The sequence below is a fragment of the Ctenocephalides felis genome, unplaced genomic scaffold (assembly GCF_003426905.1).
Source record: "Ctenocephalides felis isolate EL2017-DRISC unplaced genomic scaffold, ASM342690v1 CF-g0.4_SCAFFOLD_01492, whole genome shotgun sequence".
Taxonomy (NCBI): Eukaryota; Metazoa; Arthropoda; class Insecta; order Siphonaptera; family Pulicidae; genus Ctenocephalides; species Ctenocephalides felis.
In genome coordinates this window covers 57,947,308-57,959,372 of record NW_020537646.1, presented here as the reverse complement: position 1 = coordinate 57,959,372, position 12,065 = coordinate 57,947,308, and positions in this window count along the sequence as shown.

Sequence of the window (12,065 nt, the reverse complement as noted above, 5' to 3'; positions counted from 1 at the left end):
GCTTTACCGTGTTTTGACATTGGGTATTGCCAAGCTTAGATTATAGATGGCTTACATTCGCTCAATTACAACAACGCACGTTCGCGCATTTGACAGCCGTCGTACGAATGTGCCAATAACCTATATGTTGTTGCTAAATATTTCTGTTCTAGTGAATATTTAATAATAAATTTAGTATGGTCACGTGCCAAGTTGTTTCAACTAATGAATATTGAATTGCACGTCTTAAGTGATGGCCAGGTATGTATGATGAGTTATATTTATTTATATAATGAAAATGTATAATAATAATACACGATGAAAATGTCAGAAGTCAAACACTTTTCAATCAATTCAAGAAAGCATCCTAAAGTTCATGTTCTCCGGAGCCTAAATATGCCGGATTTGTACTATATGAATGTATTTTAATAATAATTATTTAGAACTGGTATATCAATGTCAATTCATAAAAATGATGTAGAGGCAGTGGCAGATTGTCGAAGGAGAGTAATCTTACTTCAGGTAACTAAATACAAGTTGCTTATATATTTTATTTTGAATAATGTAGTTGTATCTTTAAATCAAGTATTTGTCTTTCTTGTAATAATTTATATAATAATATGCTTCTTATTTAGGCTTCTTTGAGCTGTATTGAAGTGTGTGGATTAGACAAATCTCCTTTACGGGAATCATGAAAGAGTTTTCCTCTCACACAGTCACGACTAGGAGAGCATTCTGATGTAGAATCAGGCGATAATTCTGATAGAGGGTAAACAAGACAATCTAATAAAAAAACACGACAGTGTGCAAATCCAGAGAAAGGGCCAAGTAATTTTAATTCTAAATACCATTTGCAAAGAAAATAAGTAAGGACATAATTCTTGCTTTGAAACTGTACAAAAAGTCTGCAAAGGTATCAAATGCATACATTTTTATTCTGTTTATTGAAAACACCTGGCTTTATAGTTTTTTTTATCTTTTATGGAAGTTTTAATGTTAATGGATTCATCATGATCATAAAATGAGTAAATGTGATTTTTAAAAATCACTCATACACAGAAACTATTTAAAGATTTCGTCAAATGTAACTTTATTAATGATTGATTAGATAGCAAAGTAACTATTAAATGGAGAGATAATAAAGAAGAACATCTCGTAAATGAATTTTAATCCTAGGAATTTAGTTTTATCTCTATTTAGTTTCGAGGTTTATTTTGTTTGGGAAGTATTCGTTCTTTTTTAGAAATTTGCTGTTCTTCTTATTCTTTAAAATTTTTGCATTACTTGCCATTCCTTCTAAATTTGTAATTCCATCGTCAATACTCCTGCGCTTTTCACTTCTTAGTTTTTAAGTTTTTAATATATTATTATTAGTCATTAAGTAATTAATATTAATATCGTTAATTAATATTAATAAGTTACTTTTCTTTAGTTTGTAGTACTTTAAAAATATGTTTGTAATATACTTTAATTAATAGTAGTCAGTTATTTCTGTTTAGTTTATATTTCTTCCAAAATATGTCTGTGATATATTTGAAAATATATTTTTGTATTTCGTATGTTTTGTTCTTATTTCAAATATTAAAAATTTTTTAGATTTTTTGGCTGTAATGATTATATGTACAAATGTAGAAGTAATACCAGGGGTTAATTTACAAAATAAACATGTGCTGCCATCAATAATCTTAGCTCCGCACTTCAATCGATGAAACGTCAAATCGCCCGACATAGCTATCTATTTATACTTGTTTATCTATGGTTGCACTGTTTTGTTCATAGATAAACACATAGATAAGTAAACAATAAGTAAACAATTAAAATTATGTTTATATTAACAATTATAATTACAGTTATGGAATGTTTAAAAATATAATAATTATTATACATAATTATAAGTATTATAATTATGAATAAATTATATCTCAAAAAGTAAAGATCTAAGTGGAGAAAACCACATAAGTATTTAACTAAACTAAGCAGAAATAACTGACTCATTAATTACTTAATGACTACAGAAAATTTGTTAAAAAGTACAAATACTTCACAAACAAAAAAGTCACAAAAACATAAAATATATATATATATACATAGCTGGGCACCGTTAATCAAATAGTTAACTTCGTTAATCGTTAATCCGCTACAAAAAAAGTTAGCTTCGTTAAACGTTAAAGCGTTACATTTTGGAAGAATTAACGCAAGTTAACGTTAATCGTTAATCCGTTAATATAGGGCCGTTCAAGTATTACGTAAGCACTATAGGGTGGCAAGGAGGGTTGTTGATTTGCTTATTTTGGGTTGACATGGGGGGCAGGGGAGTCTGGATGATGATTACGTCATAAGTAGTATTTTTATTTTTTTACATTAATTGCAAAATGTTTACGTAAGCATGGGAGTAGGGGGTAAGAGCTTTGCTTACTTTTGCTGACAAGGGTGATGGGAAGGGTAAATAATTTCGCGACGCGCTTTATGCACACACCGTGATAATAAAGCTATTGGTCAACTTTCCGTTTTTATGATTGCATATTGTTTTTACAAGAATTTTTAACTTCCCGAAGGAGAAGTTTATGTTTTCATCAAAAAATCCGATTCGCTAAATTTATGTTTTCTCGACGTTTCAAGCCATTCTGAATCGAATGAGTCCAAGTTTGGAAAAAGTATATGTGTGTGTGTGTGTGTGCGTGTATGTGAACAGATTTTTTGCCGTAAATCGACGTTCTCTCAAAAACGATTCGACCAATTTCAAAAATTTAAAAGCCAATCGATGTATCTCGATGAGGATTATCGTTTGTCGGTTTTGTGCGACGATCTGCCGAGCCGTTTTTTTGAAAATAGCAGAAAAGTGAAAAATTTTTCGTCCACGTTTTAGCCCGCAATTCTGAATCGATTCTGAAATAAAGATCGGCCAAGCCATTTTCTTGTAATGAAGTTTTTTTTAAAAAAAATCCAACGATTTTTATGATTTTTTGACGGTAGATATCATAGTCTTCTAGATCATACTAAAATATTACCACCCTGCGACAACTCGTTTAGCTTTAAAAATTCGTCAAAGTTTGCAAAAATTGGTATCGTTTTTTTGGCATTTGTTAAAATTAGACTTTTCATCGACGTTTGCTCAAAAATGCCTGAACCGATTTCAGAAATTTAAAAGCCATTCGATGTATCTCAATGAGCACAATAGTTTGTCAGTTTTGTGAGACGATCTGCCGAGCCGTTTCTTTGTAATTTGAAAAAGATTATTAAACTTTTCGTCTACATTTAAGCACATTCTACCGAATCAATTTTAAAAAATATAAAACTGTACGAAAGATATTAGTTGGGAATAATACTGATTAGTTTTAGATGAAAATCTACCGAGCCGTTTCCTTGTAATTAACTGTTGATAACAAAATTTAAGCCGATTGTTATGAAACTTTCTTTGGCGATGTATATCATGGTCTTATAAAACTTACCGAAATATTACGGCCTTACGACAAGTAGTTTGATTTTAAAAATTCATCAAAGTTTGAGAAAATGAGTAGTTTTGTTGACGTTTGTTAAAATTAAAAGTAGATGATTTACTTTGTATAACGATAGATTACTTGGTCTTAATAAACATACTAAACCGTTAACATTCTACGAAAACTGGTTCAATTATAAAAATTATTGATTAGTGAAAATTTGCTTTTAGAAAATACTACGAGTTAACGTATTCGTTCGCTTTCAATTATGTGTAAAAAATCCACTCGGAATACTTTTAATCACTTATAAATTAATTCATATTTTATTGATTAAGTCGATTATTTACACATATAGGGAAGTTCATGTAACTTGCCTCAAGGCTAAATACCAATAACAACTAATTTTCTAAATAAAGGGAAAGAGTTTTTTTTGCGAAAAATAGGAAAAAGCGCGACGGGTTAAGCGTCGGGCATAAGGTGCATTTATCCCCTTCATGAACATTAACATGTTGAAGTTCTTGTCTGAAAGCGTGGCTCGTTTTGGTGTCAAAATGTCTTTACCCGTGGAAAACAAACGTTCAACTGCAGCGCTTGAGGGTATAGCAGTATTGTATTTAATAAATAGATTTATGAATATCTGTTTCCCGAGGAATGCAGCATCGTTGAACGAGTCTTTTGATTTCATGTCCAGCCACATTTTAACGAGACTTTGCGCTTTATTCTCCAAAAAGTTGGAGGTCTTTGGTTTTTCTATAGGCTGAGTGACAGAATTGAAAAAGTCTTCCTCCTCGTCATCATCGTTGTTACTCGCATTGCTCCCTCCGTCACTTAAACTACCTCTGTCTTTCGAATTTTCCGCTGCTTTTTGCCGTAAGGCACCTTCTACATTTTTTCCATGCACTTTCTTACTGCATCCACTATACTGCTGTCATACGTTTCCAGCCATATCAACCGAAACCGAGTGGTCCAAATCTTGCGGTGCCGTGCGGTAAATAGTAGGCATTGGATTAACGATTAACGGACTTCTGGCATTTTAACGGAAGTTAACGTGTCCGTTAACATTTTTAAAAGTTAACTTAAAAGTTAATCCGTTAATCAAAATGTTAACTTCGTTAATTAACGATTAACGGATTAACGAGTTAATGCCCAGCTATGTATATATATATATCAAAATTGAGAGAAAACCAAATTCCTAGGATTAAAACTCATTTACGAGACATTGTTCTTTATTAATTCTGCATTTAATAGTTATTTTGCTATCTAATCAATTAATAGAAAAGTTGCATTTAACGAAACCTTTGAATAGTTTCTGTATGAGTATTTTATAACATTACATTTAACCATGTTTCATCATGAAAACATTATCATTGAATTTGCCATCAAAGATCAACAAAGTGTTTACAATGAACAGAATAATGTTTTATGCACATATAATTGTTTATGAATTGAAAGATAAAAGCAATATTTTTGATTCCCAAGGTCGGTAACAGATATATCTTGAATTTAAACATTATATTAGGATGTTGCTCAAGTTTTATTTGAAGAATATTATAATACTAATCTTCAATCAAAATACATTAAAATATTATGTATGGTATAGACTCGCTTTATAAGTGTTTACATTTACTAATGTAATAGATAATCTTAGTAAATATAGCAATGAACTTACGTTCATGAACATTTAAACCAATACTAAATAACTGTTTTGCAACATCAACAATATGAGATTCAATCCAATCATATAACAATTCTGAAGATGATGATATTTCATCAAACATCAAAACACCAGTATCTGGTACTAATACTTTTTAGGAGAAATAGCTCAACCTAATGTTTTAAATAGACACTCATTATCACTGCTATACTATTGTATCTCTGAATGCAACTTTCTCAATGTTTGAGGACATGGCAGAATAAATATTTGTCACCAAAAATAGTAGGCCTTTGGAGACTATTTGTACAGATTTAAAGCAAGAAATATGTCCTCGGCTGTGAATTTTCTTCCTTTTAAATTTTAACACTTCTTAGATCATTTAATACTCTGTTACAATTTGTTCCTTAAATTATTGCTTTGTTTATAAATTATAAAGTTTTGAACGCGTCATACATTCTTTGGGTGACAAAAGTACTCCTGCGCCTTGTTCGTGCATTTTGCAGCAATTTGCAGGTACCCCCAAGCCACCTATTCAATATAATAACTTGTTGAAATATCTTGATTATATACAATAATTACTGCAATTATTATATAAAAAATACCTTTGCGGGAACTGGTATTGGAAAAGCTGAATATTTTAACCCGCACTTGACATTTTTTTGGGTACTATAAAAACACTTTGTCATATTAAATTTCACTTAAATGTTCACTTAAACACAATTAAATTATTAGAAACAATACGGGTTCACAAACTTAGGTTATGCTTAGGTTATTCGTACAGCAATCAAATACTTGACAGCTACTTGCACGAACCACGAACAATTTGTAGTTGAAATGAGTGCACATGAGCCATCTGTTTTTGAAAATTGACACTACTCAAGACCAAAACAGTGCAACGCGCATTTGTTCGAAGATAACTCCCCTTGGGCTAAACCTCCCGCCGCCAAAAACTTTTTTTTTTATTATTTTAATAATTTTTACAACTGTCCTGAAACGGACAAGTAAAATATTTGACATGAAACTGAAGGCGTTGGCAAAATACAAATCATCTGACCATTGCCAGTGATTTGTCGAAGGTCTTATCTATTGTTGATTAATGCAGAAGAAATTTTCTTTTTAATCGGGCCCTGGTAGAGTTGTTCTGAAGTTTTCTCGCGAGCAAGTTCGAGTGATCAGCTAGGCGATTTCTATATTTGTGTGAGTAAGCGATTATTTCATCCTTAACTGTGCTAGTGCCTGTGTCTTTGTGTATTAACCAATTTGGAACATACTTTGGTGCTTTCAAAATTTCTTTTAATAACTTGTTTTGAAATCTTTGAATTATTAAAGCGTTTGAGTTGGAAGTTGATCCCCGTAGCTGTATGCCGTATGTCCAAATTGGTTTAATGATGGCTTTATAGAGGTAAATTTTATTATGAGTGTCAAGTTTTGATTTTCGTCCAAGGAGCCAATGATATCTTCTTCTGGTTTCTTCAAGCTGCTTTTTCTTTTTCTTAATGTGTTCTTTCCAGGTTAGTCTCTTATCCAGGTGTAAACCTAGATATTTGACTGTATCTGTTTGATCTATAATTTCGTCATTAAGTCTTACTGCAGGACAAGTCCCTTTGCAAAGAGTGAAAGTGGTGTGTTTTGACTTGCTGCTGTTAACTTCTATTCTCCACAAGCTTAACCATTTTTGTATCACGTCAAGATGATCCTGCAGCATTTTTGATGTGATTATGGGATCTTCATGTGTTGCCATTATGCCTGCGTCGTCTGCATATGTTGCTGTCAAAATGTCTTCTTTCTGTGGTAGGTCCGCAGTGTATATGAGGTATAATAGTGGCCCAATGACACTACCTTGAGGCACTCCCGACCTGACAGGATGTAATGAGGATGTTTCACCCCTTACACTAACAAAGAATATTCTACCTTCCAGGTAGGACTTTATTATTAGGTATACATCAATCGGCAATGCATTTTTTATTTTGTAAAGTAGGTCGGGGTGTCACACTTTATCAAATGCCTGACTAATATCGAGGAAAACAGCTGAACAGTAGTTCTTGTTTTGGTAAGCCTTGTTTATATTGTCGACAATTCTATGAATTTGCTCTGCTGTGCCATGTTTTTCTAAAAATCGAAATTGATGCTCAGGGATAACGTTGCTATCATAAATAAATGGTTTTATTTTACTAATTAAGACATTTTCAAATATTTTGGATAACGTTGGAAGTAAACTGATTGGTCTATAACTTTGGACTTCATTCAGATTTTTACCAGGCTTCGGAATAATTATAATTTTATCAATTTTCCATTGATCGGAATATGATTTAAGTCTTATTATACCGTTAAACAGGATTGTTATGAAACGGTAGGCTTTGTAGGGAAGCTCTTTAAGTATATTAATATTAATGTTGTCTACGCCAGGTGCTTTTGCAGATTTGAACTTTGATAATGATGTTTGATGAAAAATTTGACTGAACTTCTTTCAATAAATCAAAAATAAATTTTTCTTCTTGTTCCGAGGATTTTGAAGAATTTGGCGTAAAAGCTTCCTTGAAGTAAGTCGAGAAATATTCTGCTTTTTCTAAATCACTGCGTGCCCAAGTGTTATCCGGTTTTCTAATTGGAGGTATAGTAATGGCAGGACGTTTTAAGTTTTTTGTAGCTTTCCAAATCGAATGATCTGATATTGTTAAATGGGATAAAAAGTCTTGAAATTGGTCGTTTTTGAACGTGTTATCTGTTGTTTAATCAATTTAGACATTCTGTTCAATTGCGTTTTGTCTTGTGGAGATCTGGTTAGCTGCCATCTTTTTCTTAGCCTCCTTTTCTCTGCAATAAGAGCTTTGGTGTCTATGGAGCAAGTGTGGATTTTCTTTTTAATTTGTGGGGGGGTACTTTTTCTAGCTGCGTCTATTACAATTGCACTAAATTTATCAAATGCTGTTCAGGTCATGTTTGTTTTTCAATGGTATATTACAATTAAGATTTTGCTCTACAATGTTTCGGAATAATTCCCAGTTTGTATACATGTTAGTTAAAAAATCATTTTTTTTGTCTTCTAAAATTTTTGTACTGTATGTGACTATTATCGGTTTGTGGTCAGAACTTAGATCAAGACAAGATTTAGCCTGAATGTGTTCATTTGCTATACCTTCAAGACGCAGGAATCCAATAGATCAGGTAATTTGCGCAGATCACTCGGCCAGTATGTGGGCTCGCCAGTGGATAGGGTCGTTAGCCCGTGTTTCTGGACGGTTTTATAAAGTTTGTTCCCCTTGGATTTGCCAATCGAGATCCCCAAAAGGTATGTTTCGCATTAAAGTCTCCTCCCGCGATGAATTTTCTCTGAAGTGTTCCGAAAAATTTTTCACAGGTGATCTTGTGTTTTGGTGGACAGTAAATTGCAGATATTGTTAATTTTTCAGTTTGTTGTTGAATTGTTAGTGATGTAGCTTGTATAAAATGCTCATTGACAGATTTGTTTTGGTAATTAATGAGTTACTATTCATTTTAATTTTGAAACGACGGTTGTTAGTAAAGTATGATACTAATTTGGCCTACTAAATCTTTCATCATAGATTTTAGCTCAGCAATGTCGGAATTAGCTTGTTGCTGGTTGCAGACATTTGGATCTGTGATAATTTGGTCTATTGGGTTTGTGGCTTGCGCGTGCGATTTATTAGATTGAACATATGACGGTCTGTTTATAGTATTTTCTGTTGGATAATACCTGGTGCGAATTGGGGGAAATCTTTGAGAAAATAATTGTTTGTATTCCTTACAACCTTTGTAGTTGGCTGGGTGGTTTTCATTTCAAAGTACGCATTTGACGTTTTTGTTGATGTGATCTGTCCATTCGCATTTTTTACTGAGATGATCGCCAGCACATTTTACACATCTTGCGTCTCTGAAACAATACGATTTAGTGTGACCATAACGTTGACATTTTGTACACTGTACAATTTCTCTTGTTGGATTTTTGGGCTCAATTTTAACTCTAATTCTATTCAAAAATTCTATGTTGAAGATGTCTTTGTTGTTAACGTTTTGTTCCAATTCTACCATAAACATATGCAGTGGAGCACGAGTAAATCTGTGCTTGATGTTGGCTATATACACAACTTTGTGTCCATGAGATTCAATTTCATTTTTGATGTCTTTTATATCGGTGCTGAAGTGAATATTTCTAATGACTACTTTAAATGTTCGGTTGGTTTTGCTTTGAAAAGAGTGCATCTGTGTGTTTCTAATTTTTAAGAGGTTCAAAATTTTGTTATATAGCTGTGCAGAACTCAACTGTATTCTGACTTGATCTGTACCAACAATTTTGTTGGTATAGTTACCTTTGGCGTGTGTTTCTAGTAAAGTTGACAAAGGTCTGATGTCTTTAACATCATGGACAAAAATTGGCGGTGGTTTTAAGACTACTTCTTTCTCTGTTGGCTCTTGAACTTCATTCAAAATTTCAAAGGAATTGCTGGTTAATGTAGGGTTTAACCAATACTCCAAAGGTTTATTTGCTTTAAGTTTTTTGTACTTAACCTCGATCCATTCTTCAGAGCTCATGACTTTTGATCCTTGTTTGGAGGTTGATGGTGGTTGGTTGTGTGAAATCGACACAGGATGAACATTATCTAAACAAGATGAAGAATCGTTCAAAAGTGAGTTTTCTGATGGGGTCCGGGTTTGCTTAGTTGGATTTTCTATATGAATTTTCACGCTTTTCCGAGGCATTGGTTGTGGAATAGTTTGTTCAATATCCATATTTTTTTGACAATTAATCGAATTTTCGTTCAAATTATTTGATAAATTGAGACGTAATTTTTCTGTGGTTTGATCCGAACATGTTTGCAAATCTTCATGTAATATATTATTTGTTTTGGTAAGAGAAAGTTTGTTCATTGTGTCCCCATAAGTGTGACACAAAAATGTGTAATGTCAACACACTAATTACTATACAAGTTAAGAACGCTGTTATAAAATATCACTTATTTAATGTTTGTAAAAACTACATTAATTTTATACTTTGATTATGGTTTACATACACAGTATAATAATTTGACGCGAGAGCATTCACTTTCACACGTCCGTCCGCGTCGAGGGTTCGACTTAACTTGACGCAAGAAACCGCCAAAAACTAATCACCACGTCTCCTTATCAATACGAAACGAATATTTTTTGAAATATTCAAATCGGTTGATCGGTGTTTCCTAAATCATCGACGAAAATTTGTATCCGCACACACACACCCACATATACACATACACATACACACACACATATACATCCATTTTTTCTAATGGTATGCCAGAATATTCAGAAACGTTTGAAACGTAAAGATATATAAAAATTTTCATTTTCGATTTTTTGCGATTACTATAACTTGACTGAAGCACATAGTCAAAAATATTCATTTAAAGTATATAGGTGAGCTTTAAAACTTTAGCCAGAATTAAAATTAAATCTGAATTATTTTCGATCTACAAAAAAAAAGAGAAAAAATTGAATAAAATATTTTTCTCCAAAAGCAACTGTTTTGTCAACACAAGCTGAAAGTTTGTTGAATTATTCAAATCGGATGCTCCGATCTCTCAAAAACTCGATTTCTATTTTCTGCAGTCTTTGCTTCGAATCTCTGAAACGGCTTGACCTGCCTTTGCCAAAAACAAATCAGCACATCTCCTTATCAATAGGAATCGAATGTTTTTTGAACCATTCAAATCGGTTGATCCGTGCGCCCGAAAACGTGACCGAAATATTGTATCCATACATACATACACACACATCATTTTTTTTTTTGAGGTATGCCAGTAAAATTTTCGGAAAGCTTCAAAACGTCGAGAAATGCAAAACTTTTCATTTTCGATTTTCGGCCCATTACAATAACTTACCCTACGGGAAGTTAATAAATTAATAAACAAACAAATAATTAAATAAAATATAAATCGACGAATAAATCTAATGATTAAATTAACAAAAAATGAAATAAACAAGCGAGACGGCGAGACCTTGTTCAGCCGCATGATTAGCGATTATATCCAAAATCTTTAGGGACTGCCAGAGAATAAAGTATTGTCTGATTCTTACAAATGTCATCTGGCGACATCTAACAAGATTTTGGCGCAAACATATATTATTACAAATCTTACTGTAACTTTTATTATTTTTGCTATCTTGTTATATCTGAGTAAATCAAATGTAAATCATAAATAAATCAATTTATCTCCAGAACATTAACAATCGTCATTTCATTTCAAATTCAATTTCAAAAAAATAGTTGCCTCCAAAATTACACAAAATTGAAAAAGTGCTCTCGTATAGTCACAGTCTAAACGCACTTGCGAATAATTCTTTGCGACATTTTCACCTATAGTGTTCTTAGATGGCGGCTTTTTCACGTTTTTCAATAGTTTTCACAAAATTGGGAAAGTGCTTGGGAAAGTACATAAGCTGTCTAAACGCACTTGGGTAAACATTTGTACCAGAGGGGCGCTTAGACTGTGCTTAGCCTAGGTGATTTTTTGAATTTTTAATCCAAAATTACAAAAAATATTTTTCGAAAAAAAAATTAGAAACATATATAAATACAATATGGGGCTCAAGAATTGCGACTCCAAAAGGTAAACAACTAGCAGAGTTAATATATGAGAAAAACTGTACTATAATATCAACTGGGAGTCCCACCTACTGGCCAACAGACATACAGAAGATACCGTATCTGCTAGATTTTTTTATAACAAAAAATATTTCAAGCAATTATATTGATATAGAAAGTAATGAAGACTTATCTTCGGATCATACACCCATAATTCTGACCCAAGTACTAATGTAATAAAACAGAAGGTACAACGCAAACTATACAATCACAAAACGATTTGGGGGTGTTTTAGAAATGTAATTGATTCAAAAATCAACCTAAAAGTGAGAATTAAAAATGAAAACGATCTCTACGAAATAACGAAACAGTTTATAGGTACTCTTCAACAAGCTGCTAGGATTGCCACACCAGA